Genomic DNA, 20285 nt, shown 5'->3' on the forward strand with positions numbered 1-20285 from the left:
ACCACAGATAAAATTTTCGTTTAAAAATGAATGATTTAGAAAGTGACCAAGAGATCCAGTTTTTTTAAGGCTGCCACCAATCCTACAAGAATTAAGAAAGAGAGGCTGCTCATCTGGAGTCTTCGATCTTGGTGGACAGGCCTTAAAATCTGATTCGTGATTTGACAGCACAGGACGATACAGATCTCCTCTAAGCACTGTGAAATAATTAGGTTCCAAAAGACCTATCCTAAGTTCAGAAAGACATCTCACCTCCAAACCACTAATGCTCTGAAGGTTGCCAAATTAGGAGCATTTCTTTACCTGCTAAGTTTACCTGCCATAAACAGATCAAGATATTCAGTCTTTATACATCCCCAGTCATCAGCAGGAGATGTGTGTGTGTGTCTGTCTGCCTGTCTCAGAGGTCACTAGCAGGCTAGTTTTCCTGAAGCACAGATCGGATTGGGTCACTCCAGAGGGGGGATTTGTTGACAAACTTTGGCTTGAAAGGTGGAAACTGATCCAAGAACTAGAGCGTGTTAATTGGTTTACTTCTACCTCTTAACAGCAATATGGTTCTTCTTCGGTGTTGAACTCCCTACTAACAGCGTGACCCAAGAATGTTTATCCCTCTGTTGATTGTAATGAGTAAATTGGCACAAAGAAAAATATAGAGTTTTTTTTTTTTTTGCTCTATTTTATTTTATTTTTTAGCCTACTTTCAACCTCCATGGATCCTAGGAGATATTGATTCATAAGCACCATTCAGAGGAGCGGTGGTTAAATCAATACATTAGCCTAGGATGAGTCTCAGGAACAGATAAAAACATTGTAATTAATTTTGTCTTTAGGCAATCACTTACTCTAGTTTTCTGACACCAGAGGCTCAGAGTCTGGTTAACACAGGGCAGCTGGAGTTGGATTCTAGGCAGGGAACTTGTGCTGCATCCTAATGCTGGGAGGCGGGGAGGGGCTTGTGAACCAGCCAATCGATCGCTGCCTCCAGAGACCTGGCTTCAATTTACAATATAATCTTATCTAGATAATGACCCTTAAGGGGAAGCTGGGTTCCTTTATCTCTGCCTGTAATGAATTAAGCATATTTATATTCAATCACCAAGACATCAGTGTCAAGCTCCTTGTCAAAAGCCTGTTAAGAGGAAAGGAAGGGGAAAAAAATAAAGGAAAAACCCTGCAACCCCATGGAACTGCTCAGCTCTTGTCAAACCTTCCCATTGAGCTAAAACTTGATGCTGCTACAACTCACTGCCTGGGCTTCCACTGGGGCAGCCTGACCAGCTCTTAAAGCCAGAGTCTCCAGTTACCCACATTTTCTCTTTTCTTCACTCTACCCCAGTCTATCAGTAAGCTTTATCAGTTATGCACTAAAATATGTTTCTGTTGCCTTTTTCATCCTTGTCACTGATTTCCTAGGCTGGGCGCCATCTATTCCTTCCCGTCATTGAAGCAGCTTCTTGGTTTGCTCTTCTCACCTGCACACCACTGATGGTCATTCGTCACCCAATAGAAAAGTGGTCTGCTTAAAAGACCAGTGGGGTTGGGTCATTCTTCTGTGATGACTTCTCTTGACTTTACAGTGAAAGGAATACCCTGCCTCTCAACTGCCTGCATGATTTAGCTCCTTGTTGTTTTTCAGTTGCTAAGTTGTATCTGAGTCTTTGTGACCCCACAGACTGCAGCATGCCAGGCTTCCATGTCCTTCAGCATCTCCAAGAGTTTGCTCAAACTCATGTCCGTTGAATCAGTGATGCCATCCAATCATCTCATCCTCTGTCATCCCCTTCTCCTGCCCTCAGTCTTTCTCAGCATCAGGGTCTTTTCCAATGAGTCAGCTCTTCACATCAGGTGGCCAAAGTATTGGAGCTTCAGCTTCATCAGTCCTTCCAATGAATATTCAGGACTGATTTCCTTTAGGATGGACTGGTTGGATGGTGCAGTCCAAGGGACTTTAAGGTACTAATACGGCCTCTTCTTGAGTCACTCTTCTTCTGTATGTAGCGTTCTAGTTTTTTGTTGCTTTGAAAACGCTTTACCTCTCTCTCTATCCAGTCTTAGGACCAGTGCCATTTCCTCTGCTTCAAATTTTCTTCCCTCCACTGGGTACAACAGTCTCCTTCTCTTTCAGATCTCAGTTGAAAGATCATCTATTCAGAGAGGCAGTCTTGACCATCCTATTCAAAATAGGTCCTCCCAGCAGTCTTTACAGGCTTTGCATCTCTCTGTCTAGTTTTCTTCACACTATTCATCACAAACTAATTATTTGTGCTTTATGCAATTTTGGTCTTAGTCACAAAATACAATGTGTGTGTGTGTGTATAATTCATGAAATCCAGGATCAAGTCAGTTTTAATTATTGCTTTCCCAATAAAATAAATGCTTATTAATACTTTTCAGTGCTCTTGTCTGCAGGTGGAGCCAGAGAGAAGAATGAATTTAACAGTACCTCCCATGAGAAGGCAGGGCAGTTCTGTTCTCTGCCAGTGACTCTATAGCAGAATCCTAGTACAGTTTCTTATCTGGATGCATGTGCCCCATTTGGGACCATAGTCTGTTTCATGATGTATGGTGCTGGTAAAGGTATGAATTGGGCTAGTATCATTCTAGAGATCTTAAAGGTTCTCCTTGACTTAACTGACATGGAGTTTAGGATCACAGGTGTCACTCGTGGCTCAGACGGTAAAGACTCTGCCTGCAGTGCTAGGAGACCTGGGTTTGATCCCTGGGTCAGGAAGAGCCCCTGGAGAAGGAAATGGCAACCCACTCCAGTATTCTTGGCCTGGAAAATTGCACAGAGGAGCCTGTTGGGCTACAGACCAGGGGGTCACAAAGAGTCAGAAAAGACTGAGCAACTAACACTTTAGCGTTACAGGAAGAAGAGCTAAAATGTATCAGGTATATATTATGTGCCTACCAGGATGCTAAGCACTTTGCATCCCTTGCTTAATACTTAAAACAACCTTTTGAGTACTGTTGACAATTCAGTCAATGTTGATATAGCTAGCAAAACTGGGTTATAAACTAGGTAGTCAGACTCTAATTCTCAATATTTTAACAACACTCATAAATGTATTTGCCTTAAAGAGCCTCCTCTCTTAAATTGTTTTGTTTTTACTGAAGCAAAGATGGTATGATCTCAGTACTCTTAAGTCACCACATAATACTTCATATAATTTCATTGTTTCATTCTTGATCGCTCTTTGATACAGCAAGAAAAATCCATAGATTCATCAGACAAACCCTGAAAAGCTAAATGCACATAAAACAGTAGGTGGGAGGGCAGTGACATAATAAAGACTGATACTCTGTCTTTTGCCTTAAAGTTCATTCTGGTACTAATGATCATAACCAATAATAGTTCCCCTGTATCCCTAGGACTGAGGCAATATCTGTTTCTAGAATACCTTCAGGGTAGCCTTTTGAGAAATGACAGATTGACTAGAATATATTCCTCTTAAATATATTAATATTTTCAAAATTTAGAGAGTTGAGAAACCATCTGGTTTCTCATATTCTTACTGTGGATTACACACTAACTTGATGTGAAAAGTATCTCACTTAATTTCTGTAACGTAAGCCAAGCAATTATTACTCCATTATGTGGTGGTATAACCTGATGCATAGAAAGCTTTAAGTAATTTTATATTTTAGATCCTGTATTAATGGCCAGTATGTCGACCCACTCACCCTTCTGGTTTTTGTGGTACCACCCACCCAAATAGCTCTAATCTCCTAAGTAACATGCACAGTACATGCATTGAAAAGAAAGGCTTTGAATTCAAACTATGCTTTTCAATCTTGGTTCCCCCTTTTCCTAGCAAGGAGTACCTGAGTACAGTCTTGATTTTGCTATAGTTTGGTTTTCTCATCTATAAAGTGGTGATAATCAGAATTTAAGAGTTGTTCCAAGAGTCAGATGAAATATTATATGTCAAACCATGGTAGACACAGGGGAGATGCTCAAATGATGGTTGTTCACCATGGTCCCCATTGTTGGCACTGATGTCTTAGGTATAAGCTGCACATGACCGGTCCCCAGCTCTGGCGTCACCCTGGTGCTGATTTCATCCAAGACTTCGTGCAGCTTGGAGATGGCTCAGGGGGCTAGCTGACTCTTTCTTAATGCTTTAAATGTCGTGTTGCTTTTTTTTTTTTTCTAGGCAGTAATTTACCTTTGACAGTGATGGATTATTATTCATCTTTGATTCATAGCTGTGTTGCCATATAAGGAGAGAGTAGCATATCAATGAGGAGAGGTGCAGTTTTAAATATGGGAAATATTTTCAGTAATTTCCTAATTAGCATGAACAGAGAGAAAAGGCATTTGCTGAGCTCTATGAGGGGGCACGTTCTAATTCCTGTTATGCATATGTAAGACTGAATTCCGTCTCCTGTAGTGATTCATTCAGTGCCTGCTGTCTCATGGGATTCATCCCCCAAACACGCACCCAAGTGTGCCGAGTGGGGACAGGGAGCCAGAAGCAGCTCCATCCTGGTGCTGATGCTGAGTCAGAATGAGACCTGGGGAGACATCAGAAACCTCACTCTGAGCTTCTCCTTCTGGTAAATGTGAGAATGATCTTTGACCTTTCCTACTCCAAGGGAAACTTACAAGGGTTAGAATCCAAAAAGAACCCAAGTTGAGGTCCAACAAATGATTATTCACTTGGTTTTGTTCTAATCATCATCATTGACTGGTTTGTTCCATGAAATCAAAACCAGTGGTAAGTCAGAATACCTGTGTTTTGTCACCAAGAGATCAGGAAAAGATATGTAATTGAATAATGTCTGTTTAAAAAAAAAAAAGGTGAAATGAGTACCTACTTCAGTGAATTTAGTATCATTATCATCTGTATGAAAGTATCCTGCCATTCCAATATGTAGCTCAGGAAAGTTCCCCGAGATATTTGAAGAGGCTACCCTGAGTGTTAGGCTTCACTCGTAGCTCAGTTGGTTAAAAAAAAAAAAAAAATTCTGCCTACAATGCAGGAGACCAGGGTTTGATTCCTGAGTTGGTTATACCCCCGGAGAAGGAAATGGTAATCTACTTCACTGTTCTTGCCTGCAGAATCCTATGGACAGAGAAACCTGGCAGGCTACAGTCCATGGGGTCCCAAGAGTCGGACACGACTTAGCGACTAAACCACCACCACTCTGAGTGTTAGCATTGTAGTGATAGAAGAAGTCTTACCTTTCCGTGCACCGTTTGAACAGTTAAGGAAATGCAGGCTGAACGAAGTGAAGGGAACTTCTCTGAGTCGTAGAACTGAATCTTAATGTTAGTCTTTATGAGTCTTAATGCCAGCCAAGATGCTTGCAGAAAATAATGATAGATACCCAGGCCATATTATCTTAACTCTAGGATTCAGTGGGTGGTTTTATTAGGCTCAGTTCCTGAGAAATTTTAGTCCAGTTACTCTTTGAAGGTAGAGGATATCAGTCTTTGGAACCTTTTCGTTACTGCTCATTTCATTATGGATCACAACACTCTACCTGACACATATGCCTTACAAAATTGAAATGATGCTTGGTGTCATGGATGATTTTGTGGTAACATGACTTAGACCATGGTGCCCAGATGTTTAATTGAACGTAATTCCGAGTGTTTCTGTGAAGTTGTTTTTGTTTGTTTAATGAGATTAACATTTAAATTAATAACTTTTAGTAAAGAAGATTATCCTCCATAAAGTAGGTGGACCTCATTCAATAAGTTGAAGGTCTTCATAGAAAAAAAAACCCACTAACCTCCTCTGAGCAAGAATGATTTCTGCCAGCAAACTGCTTTTGAACCCCAATTGCAGTCTATCCCTGGGTTTTCAGTTCGCTGTTCATCCTTGCAGATCTGGGAAAACTACCAGAGAACAGATGTATATCCTGTTGATTCTGTTTCTCTCCTGAACCCTGATTGATATAGATTTTGATCCTGGGGAGTAGGGTTATTCTATACTAAGTGCCTAGGGATGTGGAAGTGTCTTTGGAACTGGGTGATCGGTTGAGGCTGGAAGAGCTTTTGAAGTACATATTAACATAGAAGAAGCCTAGACTGCTTTGGAGAGACTGTTGGTAGAAATAAGAACATCAGAGAAAAGGATGACTCAAGTGATTCGTCACTTTCATGAGTCAGGACTCAGAAATGAGGTGCATGCTATGGGAGGAAAGGCAGTCCTGGTTATAAAAATGCAAAGAACTTCGCTTGAGTGGTGTCCCAGCATTTTGTGGAAGGTAGAATTTGTAAGTGATGTTGGAAATTACTTGAGGACATTTCTAATCACAGCATTGAAGGCATGACTTGGTTTCTCCCCGATTTAGGATAAAATGCCATAGAGAAAGTAAAGGATTGGTGAGCAAAAAGAAACCAGGACTTGGATACTTGTAAAACTCTCAGTGTATCCATGTTGGAAAAAAAAAAAAAATGAGAACACATTTTCTGGAGATAACAGCAAGGGGGTAGCTGAGTAGTCATTTGATAAAGAGGTTACAGTGTGACTCATGGATCCAGTTAAGGTGTTGGCAGAAGACAGAAATAGAAATGAGGTTGCACCTGGGCAACTGGGGGGACAGATCTGGGATAGAATAAAGGAAGACAGATTTCTGAGCCTTCAGAGAGTGAACAATACAGGTGTCTAGCTGTGGCCATGTCTTGTCCTTCAAGAAATGGGAAAGATAGATGACCCCAAAGGTGATTCAGAGATTGGCAGAGGTGCTTCTGCCACTGTGAGCACAGGCCCAAGGAGTCAGGCTGTTTCCTCCTTGATTTCAGAAGGCAGGGCTACCTCCTATGTTTCCGGAGATCAACACTGCCAACCCAGTGCACCTGGAAGGTGGGACCACCACGCTGTTTGGACCTAGACCTAAAAGCATCAAACCGGAAAGTTACCTGGCTCAAAATAGCCTGGAGTTAAAACTCCCCTCCAGGTCCTCCCCACCATTCTATGCAAAACAAAGAACTCTCTTACCGGAAGGAGAAAAAAAAAATGGACATTAAGGTTGATTATGCCCAGCTCCCAGCTGGTCCGGCCTCTGGCTCATCTCCAGAATTCCTTATCCCAGCCGTTTAAGAAATCACTACTCTGAACAACCTTGGAGAAGAACAGGCCCCCTTAAGACAGTAGATTTCCGCATATATGCCTATATATGCTTACTCTTTCCTTGGGTTAGTGCAGCAACTCACGAATCTGACTGCTGTCCCTCCTGGCCTCATTAAAGGTGATCTGTTCCTGTAAATTGCTGGTCTCCTTTTTCCAAACCTCACCTTCTCTAACTCCCTTACCCTAGAGATAATGTGTCTGGTTTCAAAGGTTCATATCTGTAAGGAATTTTATCTCATGATGAATTATGAGATTGTTGAGTTGTTCCCGCATTTGATTTAGATGAGAAAGTGAAAGTGAAAGTCATTCAGTTGTGTCTAACTCTTTGCATACAGTCCATGGAATTCTATACAGTCCATGGAATTCTCCAGAGCAGAATACTGGAGTGGGTAGCCTTTCCCTTCTCCAGGGGATCTTCCCAACCCAGGTCTCCCGCATTGCAGGCGGATTCTTTACCAGCTGAGCCACAACGGAAGCCCAAGAATACTGGAGTGGCGTGGGTAGCCTCTCCCTTCTTCAGCAGATCTTCCTGACTCAGGAATTGAACCGGGGTCTCCTGCACTGCTGGTGGATTCTTTACCAACTGAAAAACTATCAGGGAAGCCCTTAGATGAGATTAGACACTTAAACATGATGCTGATATGGTTTAAAACTTGGGGAGCTGTTAGGACGGGCATGAATTTATTTTACACATGAAAACATGAAGTTTGGAGGGCAGAGTGTTCTGTTCTCAGTACCTCAGAATGTAACTATAATTGGAGACAGGACCTTTAGAAAGTATTAGTTGCTCAGTAATGTCCAACTCTTGGCAACCCCATGGAGTGTGGCCACCAGGCTCTTCTGTCCATGGGATTCTCCAGGCAAGAACACTGGAGTGGGTTGCCATTTCCTCCTCCAGGGGATGTGACTGACCCAGGGATCCAACCCAGGTCTCCCACATTGCAGGCAGATTATTTACCTCCTGAGCCAGAAGGTTAAGTTAAAATAAAGCCGTTAGAATAGGCCCGGATCCTATATGAATGATGACCTAATAAGAACAGGAAGTTTGATGGACAACAGACACGAGGGATGAGCAGCACAGAGAAAAGACCATGGAATGAAATAGTGAGAAGGTGGGCATGTACAAGCCAAGGAGCGAGGTCTCAGGAGAAAGCAAACCTGTTGATACCTTGTTATGAGTCTGGTATTTTGTTATGGCAGCCCTGGGAAACTCATTAGAAACTTTCCAATTCTATTTTTCTGGACTGTTCACTTACTAGACTCAGTTGTATCTGTCATCTGCTTCGACAAACATGATGCTTTGAGTTACTGCAAAAGTTGAACGTTGTGATCCAGGGTATTCCATCTACTCTGGAATCATGAGGTATCATCTGAGGTGTGTGCATGAAAGATTTATGCTCACTTGAAATCACATCCGGGGCTTCCCAGGTGGATCACTGGTAAAGCAATCTGCCTGCAACGTGGGAGACCCGGCTTCGATCCCTGAATCGACAAGATTCCCCAGAGAAGGAAATGGCAACCCATTCCCAGTGTTCTTGCCTGGGAAATCCCATGGACAGAGGAGCCTGGCAGGCCACAGTTCATAGAGTCACAGAGTTGTGTAAGACTTACTGACTAAATAACAGCAAACTTATATCCAGCTTTGATTTTATTTGTATGTTTGTCGTTGTTGTTGAAGATCATCTTTGCATTTTTACAATAGTAAATACTGCCCATTTAAAAGAGAGACATCACTATTCACACATACGTTGACTTCACTTAAATATAACCCTAGGGGAAAGGATCCATTATAAGGATATTATAGCATATTATAATATGTTTTCTTAAAATTGTGAGTTGGTTGTTACTATAACCAGAATTTTTTGTTTTATTTAGCAATTTTATTTTCTTTCTTTGGGCGGCCATCAGAAACAGGAGTATATAAATGTGGTTGGTATTTGTTTGCCTTATTAAGGGTTTTAGAGGCTTATGGAAGAGAAATATGTAGATAACCAAAGCTTTCTTTGTACCAAAACTGAAACACGGGGTAATCTTTGATAGAAATATCTTTAAAGCACATTATATGAATCCTTAGCTTGGTGTGTTAGAGAGTCGCCCTGCCTTAGATGTCGTGGGTGATTTGGGGTTTCATTATGAACAATATTCTACTGGTCTCTGAAAGTGAAGCGGATGTTCAGAAGATATTAAAAGGTTTGGCACTGCTTGTCATTTCATTAAATGGCTTCATGTGGCTCTCTATACCCTGAGTTCTTAGGAATAGTTTTATCACATTTTTTTAAACAAAAATTTTAAACTATTTTCAGCTGTTTCTTTTCCTTTCCATTCACTTACCTATAGCATTCCTTTCCGCCATTCCTTACTTGATTCTTTTTTTAAATCCCTGTGTGCTTAAATAATTGACTACAGTTCGTAAAGTAAGCACATGTAGGCCAAGATGATAAATTTTTAGTGCATAAATTTTATAGCATTAGTATTAGTTATAAGGTTATCCGTGCTTTCCATTTGCTTGTTTCATTCAGATAAGGCTGCTGAGTGAACTTTAGGTAAAGTATTTTTATAATAAGTATCATCAAACAAGGACATCTTTCCAAAAAGTGTCTCTTTATGATGTTTGAAGCCTTTGTGGAAGTGAAACATAGATGCTCTGTTTTGAGAAGGTATGATCATTTATTTAACATGTGTAATTTTTCAAAATAAACATGAACTGAATTAGGGAGATACTATTAAGAACATTAATATGACAGACTTGACTTTAAACAATGGGCTCATGGTTGATAAATTGTTTTACTTGCCATAAACAAGAGATTCATTATTTAAAGATACCTCAACTCTAGATCATTCCATCACCATGTTCTTCCATTTTAATTTTTAAAAACTAGATGTTTTATATGTTTATTTCTATAAAATAAGGAACTCCAACATTATCATCTTTGGTCGCTAGTAACACAACATACCCAAATTTACTCCTAGAAAAAGACAGCACTTAAGGAACTATTTTCCTAGAAGAGGAGTTCCACAACTCAGTTATTCCTGTTTTCCACCCTCACGCTGTGGTATTTGGGGCTTAATAAAATTGTTACAGAACTCAGGGTCAAAAGCCAGTAATTGAGAGGCAAATGTTGGTAGTAAGGAAAGATGCTTTATTCAGAAAAGTCAGCAACCTGGGGAGAAGGTGGACCCTTGTCCAGAGACCAACTCTGAAAATTCTGCTCAGCCATGATAATTTTTAAAGGGAAAATGAGCTCAGTTGATGATTAAGGTAGGAGGTCAGTTTCTTTGTTATTTTCCCACTGTGTGCAGATTGCCGGCTTCTCATCTTTCTTTGGACACTGTCTTGCCTGGATAAATTAACTAGGCGGAAACTGAGGGTAGAGAGGCAGTCATTCTTTAACTACTTAATTCTTCATTTTTACTCCTCCTAATACAGGAAAGGATCAACAGGTTAGGCAAGGCATTGTGTATATCCCATAAAGCAAAAAAATAAGGAGGTTAAATGAGGCCTAGTGGGAAATGGCAACCCATTCCAGTGTTCTTGCCTGAAGAATCCCAGGGACGGGGGAGCCTGGTGGGCTGCTGTCTCTGGGGTCGCACAGAGTCGGACACGACTGAAGCGACTTAGCAGCAGCAGTGGTCTTATTGCTGTGATTAAGACTTAAGGGGAGCAACTTACATAAAGTTACTTTGTGACATATGTATCCTTTGGCTTGATTTCTTCCCTCCGCTCAGCCTAGCATATGTTTCTAGTATTTACATTTCTTTTTCTTATTTATTCTACTCTCAAACCTTTATTTGCAGACACTAACTGTATATAAGTATATAACTATCAGTAGCTTTTGTGGGAATGCTTATTAATCAGATCTTTTGTTCCTTCCCTTCCTCTTTTAAAAACCCATTTCCCTTATCACTCTTGTAACCATGTAAGGGACAGGATGCCTACAACTTCCTTGTCGTGGACGGCATTGCATGAAGCAAGTATTTGGTAAACAATAATTAGATAATCACAAATATTTTGTTAGGTAATTTTCTTTATTTTCCGTATTTCCTGAATGCTGCATTCTTCTTTTTTGCCTTCTTTCTAGAGTCTCAATATAAGTCTAAACTTCCTTGCCTTTGTTAAAGAATGAGCTTCAAGTTTAGGTCAAATGAAACATTGTTTTGCTACTCTTCTGCTTCAGAGCTTCTTAATGCTCATCTCTTAACTATGAGAAGATGTAAATTAGAAGAAATAACTTTATTGGGGTCCAAAAGGAGGGTGATAAAGGGACTGTTATCATTTTCATCCTTAATCAAGAGAAAACTCATGTCAGTGGTTAAGAACTTAGGGTTGCAGACGCTGTCATGTCCATGACGACACTGAAAATTTCCTCTGATCTCCACTTTAATTTCACTAACAATTAAGTTTTGCTTCAGCAAAGCCTGTGACCAAAAACCAAAACACACACATACACACACACACACAAAATAATGGTTCACTTGGTGGTTAAGCATATGTTCCGAGTCTTGAAAACAGGAATCCTGTTATGTCATCCATTTCACTGAAGGGGCATGTCTAGGTTGTGTATGTTACATAATGTTGGGTTGTGTGTATTATGAAATGTTGTGTCACAGTGGCTCTAGAAGCCAAATGCTTTAAAACTCACTAGAATTTCCTTACGTTCCCAGTTGACAAATAATTTCACGGTATCTGTAGGTTGTTTGAATCAAAAAACACAAGAAGACAAGCCAACAAAATTCCAATCCCATAAATGGCATTAAAACAAAAAGAGTTTTTGGTGTTATTAATAGGAAAGAAATTAATACTGAGATTTAGATATTTTTTCAGAGAAAGCAATGGTAACCCACTCCAGTACTCTTGCCTGGGAAATCCCATGGACAGAGGAGCCCAGCAGGCTACAGTCCATGGGGTCACAAAGAGTTGGACGTGACTGAGCGACTGAACAGCACTAAAGAGAATATTCAGTTACATTAAGTTTGGTTTGTAGTATTCTTTAGAAGGGTGGTTTGAAGCAGACTTTTTTTTTTAGTTTAAGGTATTTCTTTTTGGCCACACTGTGTGGTTTGTGGGATCTTAATTCCCTGACCATGGATTGAACCTGGGACCTCGACAGTGAAAGTGTAGAGTCTTAACCACTGGACTGCCAGGGAATTCCCTGCATTTTCTTTCTTTAATTAATAAGCTTTCTACAATATTTCTATGAATAAGAGACTTGCCTTTCTGGTTTTTCTAGACTATACCAAGAAAAAAGTTACTGAAATTGATAGTGAATTTTTTCTTAAGCAAAAGGAACATCCATGAAAATATTGAGAAATTAGCTTGATTTTAGTTATTTTGTTTTTTAATAACTAACATTTGAATACATTGAAAGATGATTTAAGTAATTTATTACTTGTAGGTGGATCCATTTCATAAAATGGATGCCAAGAGTCTAGTTCTCAAAATTACCTTCTCACTTTCCTTGTCTGTCTGTTCTAAATGTGAAGTGCCCCCTTAGTTGAAGGACCCCTTTAGTGCCCCTGAACTCTAAAGAAATATACAAACTACATTCTCTATGGTATTTGTATTTAGTATTATAAAGTTACATCTAAAATTATGCAGTTTCTAACGATAAAGCATCTCTTCAGAACAACTGAAGACTTGAGTTCAGTATGTTTCTAAAGAAAATGATATGATGTATTAAACATGCTGTTATACTCCAACAACACTTTGCATTATAATTTTTTGACATGCTAGATGTGTTTACCTAATGTCTAAGTATGATATTTTTCCTAAACTCCTAGAAGATTTACTTATACTGTAATATGTTGGTTACTCTTCAGAAAATCCTATGAGAGAGCCAAGTATTATTATGTTTATTTTTCAGCGAGAAAATCTGTCATCTCTGGAAAGAATTGATTTGCTAAGAATTACAGATAGTGACCATGATAAAAAAAAAAAAGATATTCTCCATTCACTATTTCCTATTCCAACCATTGGTACACACTGGAAGAATTCTAATTTTTAAAGTGTGAGCCTCATGTAAGTTGTGTCAAGGGTCTGGAATATTTTATTCAGATGTACTTGTCCAGGATAATTCTGACAGATCAGAATTTTGTCCCCATCTCCAGCATCAAAGTTGTCGGTTAAATTTTTGTGATCTTGGTTCTGCATCTTTGACATATATTTTTTAATAAAGGGACTTTCCATTGTCCTGCTTTCATTATACTTTTCAGCAATTTTCTTCTTAAAGTTTCGGACAAAAGAATCTTAGAACATAGTTTTGGTGCTTTTCCTCTCTCTTGGAAAGAGCATTTCATATGTTTCTCTGTCTGGTCTCCTGGTTTTATATTAGGGAGTGGTATTCAAGGAATGGGCCCAGTGAGGCTCAGAGTTGTGACCAGGGCATAAAAAGAGGGACTGAATTGGGACTAGATGCCTGAAAGCTCACCTTATTGCCAAGTGATGGTTGGGAGCTCATTTTTAATCACAGGAAAGAGACTGGCTGAGGACTCGGGCCATGCGGCAGGTGCTGTCAGACAGAAGCTCCTGGAGAAGTCAGTGTATGTAGAGATAAGGAAAGGATGTCAAAACATTTTTTTCCTCGCAGAATTTGGAGGAGTGTGAACATTTCTATTTGGCTGGTGGAGGCTCATTCTATTAAGTAGGAGAAAAGTCTTGATTTAGAGACAAGCTTGAAAGTAATTTCTGCCTGATATTTAGGGAGATGGCACTTGGCCATATCTCCATCTGGCTGTTCCTCTCTAGGCCTTTGGGACCTAGCTTGTTCATTTCAGTCCTCCATTTACCTGGGTTCAGTGGAGATCAGGAAACTAGATTATTTCACAGGTGTGTTAAGGATGATGTGTGTATGAACATGTCAATTGAAATGCCAAAAGTAATGGTGGCCATCTTCTCTTTGTCTCATCAAGAAAGGGATTTCTTATTAATAAAGTTGATATTAGCTATTACTATCAGAAGCTATTCTTTGACCAATTATTTACATTCGGGTACCAGTCTAGGTGCTAAAGTTACAGTGATGACCGCATGGGCAAAAACGTGTAATCCCTGCTCTCAAGCAAATTCCACAAGTAGAAAACAGGGCAGATATTAACCCAAATCATCACAACTGTGGATGTTTAATTACAAAATGGAATTGGTTTTCTTTTTGTTTTATAATTTCTAAATGTATTTTATGTTGAAATATAGTTGATTTCAAGTTTAGTATTAGTTTCAGGTATATTGCAAAGTGATTCAGTTATACATACATACATACATGTTGTTTTCAGATTCTTTTCCCATATAGATCCTTATAGAGTATTGAGTTCCCTGTGCTATACAGCAGGTTCTTATTTATTTTATATAAAGTAGTGTGTATATGCTAATCGCAGACTCCTAGTTTATCCCTTCCTATCCCTTTGGTAACCATAAGTTTCTTTCCTATGTCTGTGAGTCTATTTCTGTTTTGTAAGTAAGTTTATTTGTATCATTTTTTAAATTGCACATATAAGTGATACCATTTATTTGTCTTTTTCTTTCTGACTTACTTAGTATCGTAGTCTCTAGGCTTATCCAGGTTGCTGCAGATGGCATTATTTCATTCTTTTTTATGGCTGAGTAATGTGGAATTAGTTTTCCGAAGGCAGGAAGTATAGTTCTATAAGGGCAGTGAGTGAAGTTGCTCAGTTGTGTCTGACTCTTTGTGACCCCATGGATTGTAGCCTGCCAGGCTCCTCCATCCATGGGATTTTCCAGTAGCCAATGGTTAATTCCCCTCAAGCTGATTCTTCGATTGCTACCCAGAGGCGGAGTTAGAATGGAGCAGATGAAGGAGGGGTGGAAAACCATAGCAGATAGAAGCATGTAGCTGACCCAGGAGGATGGAGGGAGGGAAAGACTGGCGTGAAAGGCTGGAGAGGGTTCAGAGGGCCAGTCTCACTGGGTCTTTCAGATCATTCAAGGCACATGATCTTTGTCTAAGGACTTTGGAAGTCCATAAGGGATTTCTAAACAGAAAAGATCTTTCTTGCCAAAGTGTGAAGAACAGTTTGATGTGGGTGTCAGAACTAAAGGGAGACACTGGTGGAAAAGTCTGTTGCAGTAGTCGGGGGAAAGACGATGCTTATTTAGATTAGAGCACTATAGTCAGACATGAATGTATTGAGAGATATTTTAGTAGTCTGACGGGTGGAATAGGTTGAAAATGGAGGTGAGAGAGAAAAGGAAGGGAAGTCAAACATAATTCCTACCTATATAAGTTTAAAAAACTGTTTTATGGAGATACAAATTACATGTCAGAAAATTGATCCATTTTTAAGCATACAACTCAAAGTTTAGTCTGTTTTTAGAGTTGGACTGCCAACGTCACAGCCTGATTCTAAAATACTTCCATCACCGTAAAAAGAAACTTCATGCCCATTTATAGTCACTCGTCATCCCTATCTCTGGCCCTAGGCAACAGCTTATCTGTATAGATTTGCCTTTTGTGGGCATTTTGTAAAAATGGAATCATACAATCTGTGTTCTTTTTGTCTGGCTTCTGTCACTCACCAAACTGTTTGAGGTGCATCCAGCTTGTAGCTTACCTATGCAATTAGAAACCTGGTCGGACCTTTCTCTTAGGGCAGCACCAGAGAAGAGGCGGGGTTGGCAGTGAGGAGGAAGAGAGGATGAGTTAGGTTTTGGACATGTCAAGTGTCAGGTGCCTTTTTTGTAATTAAAGCTCTGAGCATGGATAAAAAACACACAAGGAAAAATATGACTTGGACAGGACCTCGAGGTATTCCAACCTTTTCATAATCAATCCAGGGACGAATTTGGAGAAGGCAATGGCACCCCACTCCAGTACTCTTGCCTGGAAAATCCCATGGACGGAGGAGCCTGGTGGGCTGCAGTCCATGGGGTCTCGAGGAGTCGGACACGACTGAGCGACGTCACTTTCACTTTTCACTTTCCTGCATTGGAGAAGGAAATGGCAACCCACTCCAGTGTTCTTGCCTGGAGAACCCCAGGGACCGCGGAGTCTGGTGGGCTGCCGTCTATGGGGTCGGACACGACTGAAGCGACTTAGCAGCAGTAGCAGCAAGAAGAAATATCCCTTGAAATTAAGGACAGACAAAAACAAAATAACATTTCAAGGAGAAGGGAGTTGTTAAATGTGTCAAATGATATAAATTTGTCAATTAAGCAGAGATTGAAAATGTTCCTTGGCGCTATCATTGTGAAAATCATTGGTGATGTTGGTGGGATCTGTGTTGGTTGAATGTAGATTATGTAGGTTGAAGATTGAGTTGCGAGGAATAATGAATGCAGGTCACTCTTTTGTGAAGGAGGAGAAATGTAGTGGACTGTAGATCTGTATACTGTTTTGACTAACATGATAGAGATTTAATCACAGCTAAATATTGACCAGAAGCATCAGTACAGGAAAACTGAAAAGCTATATGTTATAGAAAAGAAAAGGAAACATGATAGGTGAGCATCCTGGAAAAGCAGGAGGAATTGGATCAGACGCACCCTTGCAGGAAGAAGATGGAGAGAGATGGGGGCAGATTGATGTTTGACTTTAGGACTCGTGTTTCAGCTCTGTTGGCACATCTGTGTTACTGCAGCTGAACTGTTTACTTTAAGGTGATTGGCTGGATTTAGTCATTATTTGTGACCTAAAGCCATGGTTGAGTGTATACAGAGGATCCACAAACCTAGCTTTATTAGCTTGAAACCCACAGTCATTTTAGAAAGTGTGTGAATCACACATGACAACAACCAAAAGTTGTTGATTTGACTATTACTCTTCAGAGAATCTACTCTTTGACCAATTATTTACATTCAGGTACCAGTCTGGGTGCTCAAGATACAGTGGTGACCACAAGGAGCAAAATATACATCAACCCTCCTCTCATGCAAATTCCCTGGGTGGGAAAGGGGGTATGGGGTGTTAACCCAAATCATCAGAGAGGTGGATGTTTAACTACAAAATGGGAATAGGTTTCCTTTTGTTGTAGCTGTTTCTTTGTTTTTGTAATTTAGTTGGCAAAATTTCAGCTTTTATGAACTTTCCCTATGTATTCTCTTTGCTTTCATCCCTGTTCTCTTTCCCTGGATAAATTCTGCTCCACCCGCCGCCCCCACCTCCACACACACTAGCTTCCAAGCATTCATCAATTTTTTTGAGACTTCTTGCTGGGAAATAGGAACTCAACCAGCTTAGTCTAAAGCAGGATGTGAATAACACCGCCGTAAGCACCTCAGTTGTTTGAATCAGCATTTGGTTCCTTCAAATCCCTTTACTTTAATCATGACAATTGATCTACAAATCAAGTTGAAGGAAGAGCTTGGGGATTGGTTCAGACCGATAGCTTCGGTAAATGAAATGTTTCTCCAACCCACACACCGCAGGTCCAATTATGAGGAAGGCAGGATTCCATTTCCTTCAATACTGTCTTCCCGCCACTTGCAAGTCCGCATATTAGCATAGAGTTCAGACCAGAGGCCTGATAAGCACCTGCCTTACATCTATCATTGAACTGGGAAGGAATCTTGGTTTTTGTTATCCTTTGTTAAAACTGGGTATTAGCCTTGCTCTCCCTTAATTCACCCTCATGTAAGCTTGTCTCTTCGATTTATCATAACTTAACTGACCAAAATGACAAATCTCCCCACTAAACAAACCACACGTGATTCAGTGACCTCGGTGAGCTTAGTGGTTGGGAAAACCTGTCTGTTCTCTGGGGTGAAGACTTTTAAACCATTGTTGTAAATATATTTTAATTGTATCTGTTCTGGCGTCATTTAGCCAGAGGAAGCAATTTTTCAGAAGCCCATTTCATCTCCCTTGAAATTTTTGGTCTTCACATTGAAAAGCTTTTGAGATGAGTAGCTTGGAGGGAGAAATGGGAGCAAGCAGAAGCTACAGGAGCGAAGGAGCCGTTTATAAACAGCATGTCGAAGGCCTGCTCTCGTTCCCAAGCAGCAGGGCATTATTAATATGTAACAGTTAATACCCTATATTGCTTCTCAGCTATGACTCATTAGTGGAAATATTGCAGGATTTTGAAAAAAAAAAATGCAAATCATAGCAACACAAACATCTCATTTTCTCATCCTCCTGCCCCGACCCCATGTTTCATAAATGTCCATGCTGGAAATCCAGAACATCTGATATTCTAACTGAATCTGTGCAAGTGAAAATATCAAATTGGGAAGGTGTGTAAATACTGTCTTGCCCCACTCAAACCCAAGATGACATTAAACAAGAGACACAAGTTAGTACTTCCCTTTTCATTGTAAATCCGGTTGGTTGAATCCATGGGTATGGATCCTGCAAATACAGAGGGATGACTCTGGCACTTGAGCATCTCCAAATTTTGGTGTTCATAGTGGGTCCAGGAATCTGTGCCCCACAGATTGCAAGAATGCATGCGTGCTGAGTTTCTTCAGTCATGTCCAACTCTTTGTGACCCTATGGATCATAGTCTGCCAGGCTCCTCTCTTTATGGGATTCTCCAAACAAGAATACTAGAATGGGTTGGCATGCCCTCCTCCAAAGGATCTTCTCAACCCATGGATCAAATCCATTTCTCTTACGTCTCCTGCATTGGCAGACAGGTTCTTTACTACTGGCACCACCTAGGATGCCCGCAGATCCCAAGGAATGACTCTAATTGATTGCATGTTTTGATGGCATTAAGCTATGTATTCTAATATTAGTTTTCAGAGATACTTGTTTTTATCTCTCGTTGACTTATGTTAGGCTTGTAATTTGTGAGATGCTTTTATTAAGCCCCTTATATTTCTAGTCCAGCTATGTATACATGAACTTAACTGTTTCCTCTTCTGTGAAGCCATGTGTGATATCTCTTTCCTGAACTTCCCATCACTAGACTCATCAAATCAACTCACTGAATGTTTCCAACTTGCCTACTAGGCTAAGAGCATCTTGAGGTCTTGGTATCCTCATGCTTAGCAAAAAACAAAACAAAATAAAACAACCCATATGCATATACCATGGCTGCTCAATAAAGGATGGGTGATTGATTGAATGCATGCATGTGAAAATTAAACGATTGGACCAAATCATGTTGAAATTGACCAGATATGTCTGCTGGGGAGTGAAGATGGGTAAATGTGACCTTTTAAAAATAGATAAAAATAGAACCAGAACTCTGTAATACGGGCTCATACAACTGTTATAAAGTAGGTAGTAGGACCAGAGCAGTAGAGAGAAAGATTTCTCTAGGCATTCTAGGCTGCTCTGGGTGCTTTACCATGAGCTTGATATCAGGGGCGTGTCTCATTTGTGCACTGGTGCTTAGCACATTACCTGCTACTTGGTGGTTACTGATCAGTCACTGAGTTGTGTCCGATTATTTGCCACACCATAGACTGCAGCACACCAGGCCTCCCTGTCCCTCACAATCTCCTGGAGTTTGCCCAAGTTATGTCCATTGACTCGGTGGTGCCATCCAACCATCTCATCCTCTGTCACCCTCTTCTTCTGCTTTCAATCTTTCCCAGCATCAGTGTCTTTTCCAGTGAGTTAGCTGTTCACATCTGGTGGACAAAGCATTGGAGTTTCAGCATCAGTCCTTCCAAAGAGTATTCAGGGTTGATTTCCTTTTGGATTGACTGGTTTGATCACCTTGCAGTCCAAGGGGCTCTCAAGAGTCTTCTCCAGCACCACAGTTTGAAAGCATCAATTCTTTGGTGCTCTGCCTTCTTTACGGTCCAACTCGCACACCCGTACATGACTACTGGAAAAGACCGTAGCCTTTACTATATGGACCTTGGTCAGCAAAGTGATGTCTTTGCTTTTTAATACGCTGTCTAGGTTTGTCATAGCTTTTCTTCCAAGAAGCCATCGTCTGCTAATTTCATGGCTGCAGTCACTGTCCACAGAGAGTGAAAAAGCTGGCTTAAAACTCAATACTAAAAAAACAAACCTAAGATCATGGTATTCAGTTCCATCACTTCATGGCAAATAGAAGGTAAAAAGGTAGAAGCAATGACAGATTTCCTCTTCTTAGGGTCTAAGATCACTGCTATATGGTAGATGCTCAATAAAAGTGATGTCTGATGGCTGGAAGCAGCCAGGCAGTCTGACACGAAAGTAAGTGCTCTATGGAAAAGTTTACAGGGATCACAAAATGTGATTGCCCAAGGCAGGCAAAATAAGTCCATCTATGTAGAGGGGCTTACTGTCAAGAATAAATGCTAAGGACTTC

At 40.3% G+C, this 20285-nt stretch overlaps 1 protein-coding gene and 1 non-coding gene across 2 annotated transcripts in view; one reads left to right on the forward strand and one right to left on the reverse strand.

Annotated features, from left to right (window-relative positions):
• The window catches only part of UNC5D (unc-5 netrin receptor D), a 637872-nt gene that overhangs the window by 289541 nt on the left and 328046 nt on the right, over positions 1-20285 (forward strand). The window lies entirely within an intron of this gene.
• TRNAE-UUC (transfer RNA glutamic acid (anticodon UUC)) lies at positions 12161-12233 on the reverse strand. Its single transcript has one exon. It is a non-coding gene; the product is annotated as a tRNA-Glu (tRNA).

This window comes from Bos taurus, chromosome 27 (genome assembly GCF_002263795.3).
Source record: "Bos taurus isolate L1 Dominette 01449 registration number 42190680 breed Hereford chromosome 27, ARS-UCD2.0, whole genome shotgun sequence".
In the NCBI taxonomy this organism is placed as follows: Eukaryota; Metazoa; Chordata; class Mammalia; order Artiodactyla; family Bovidae; genus Bos; species Bos taurus.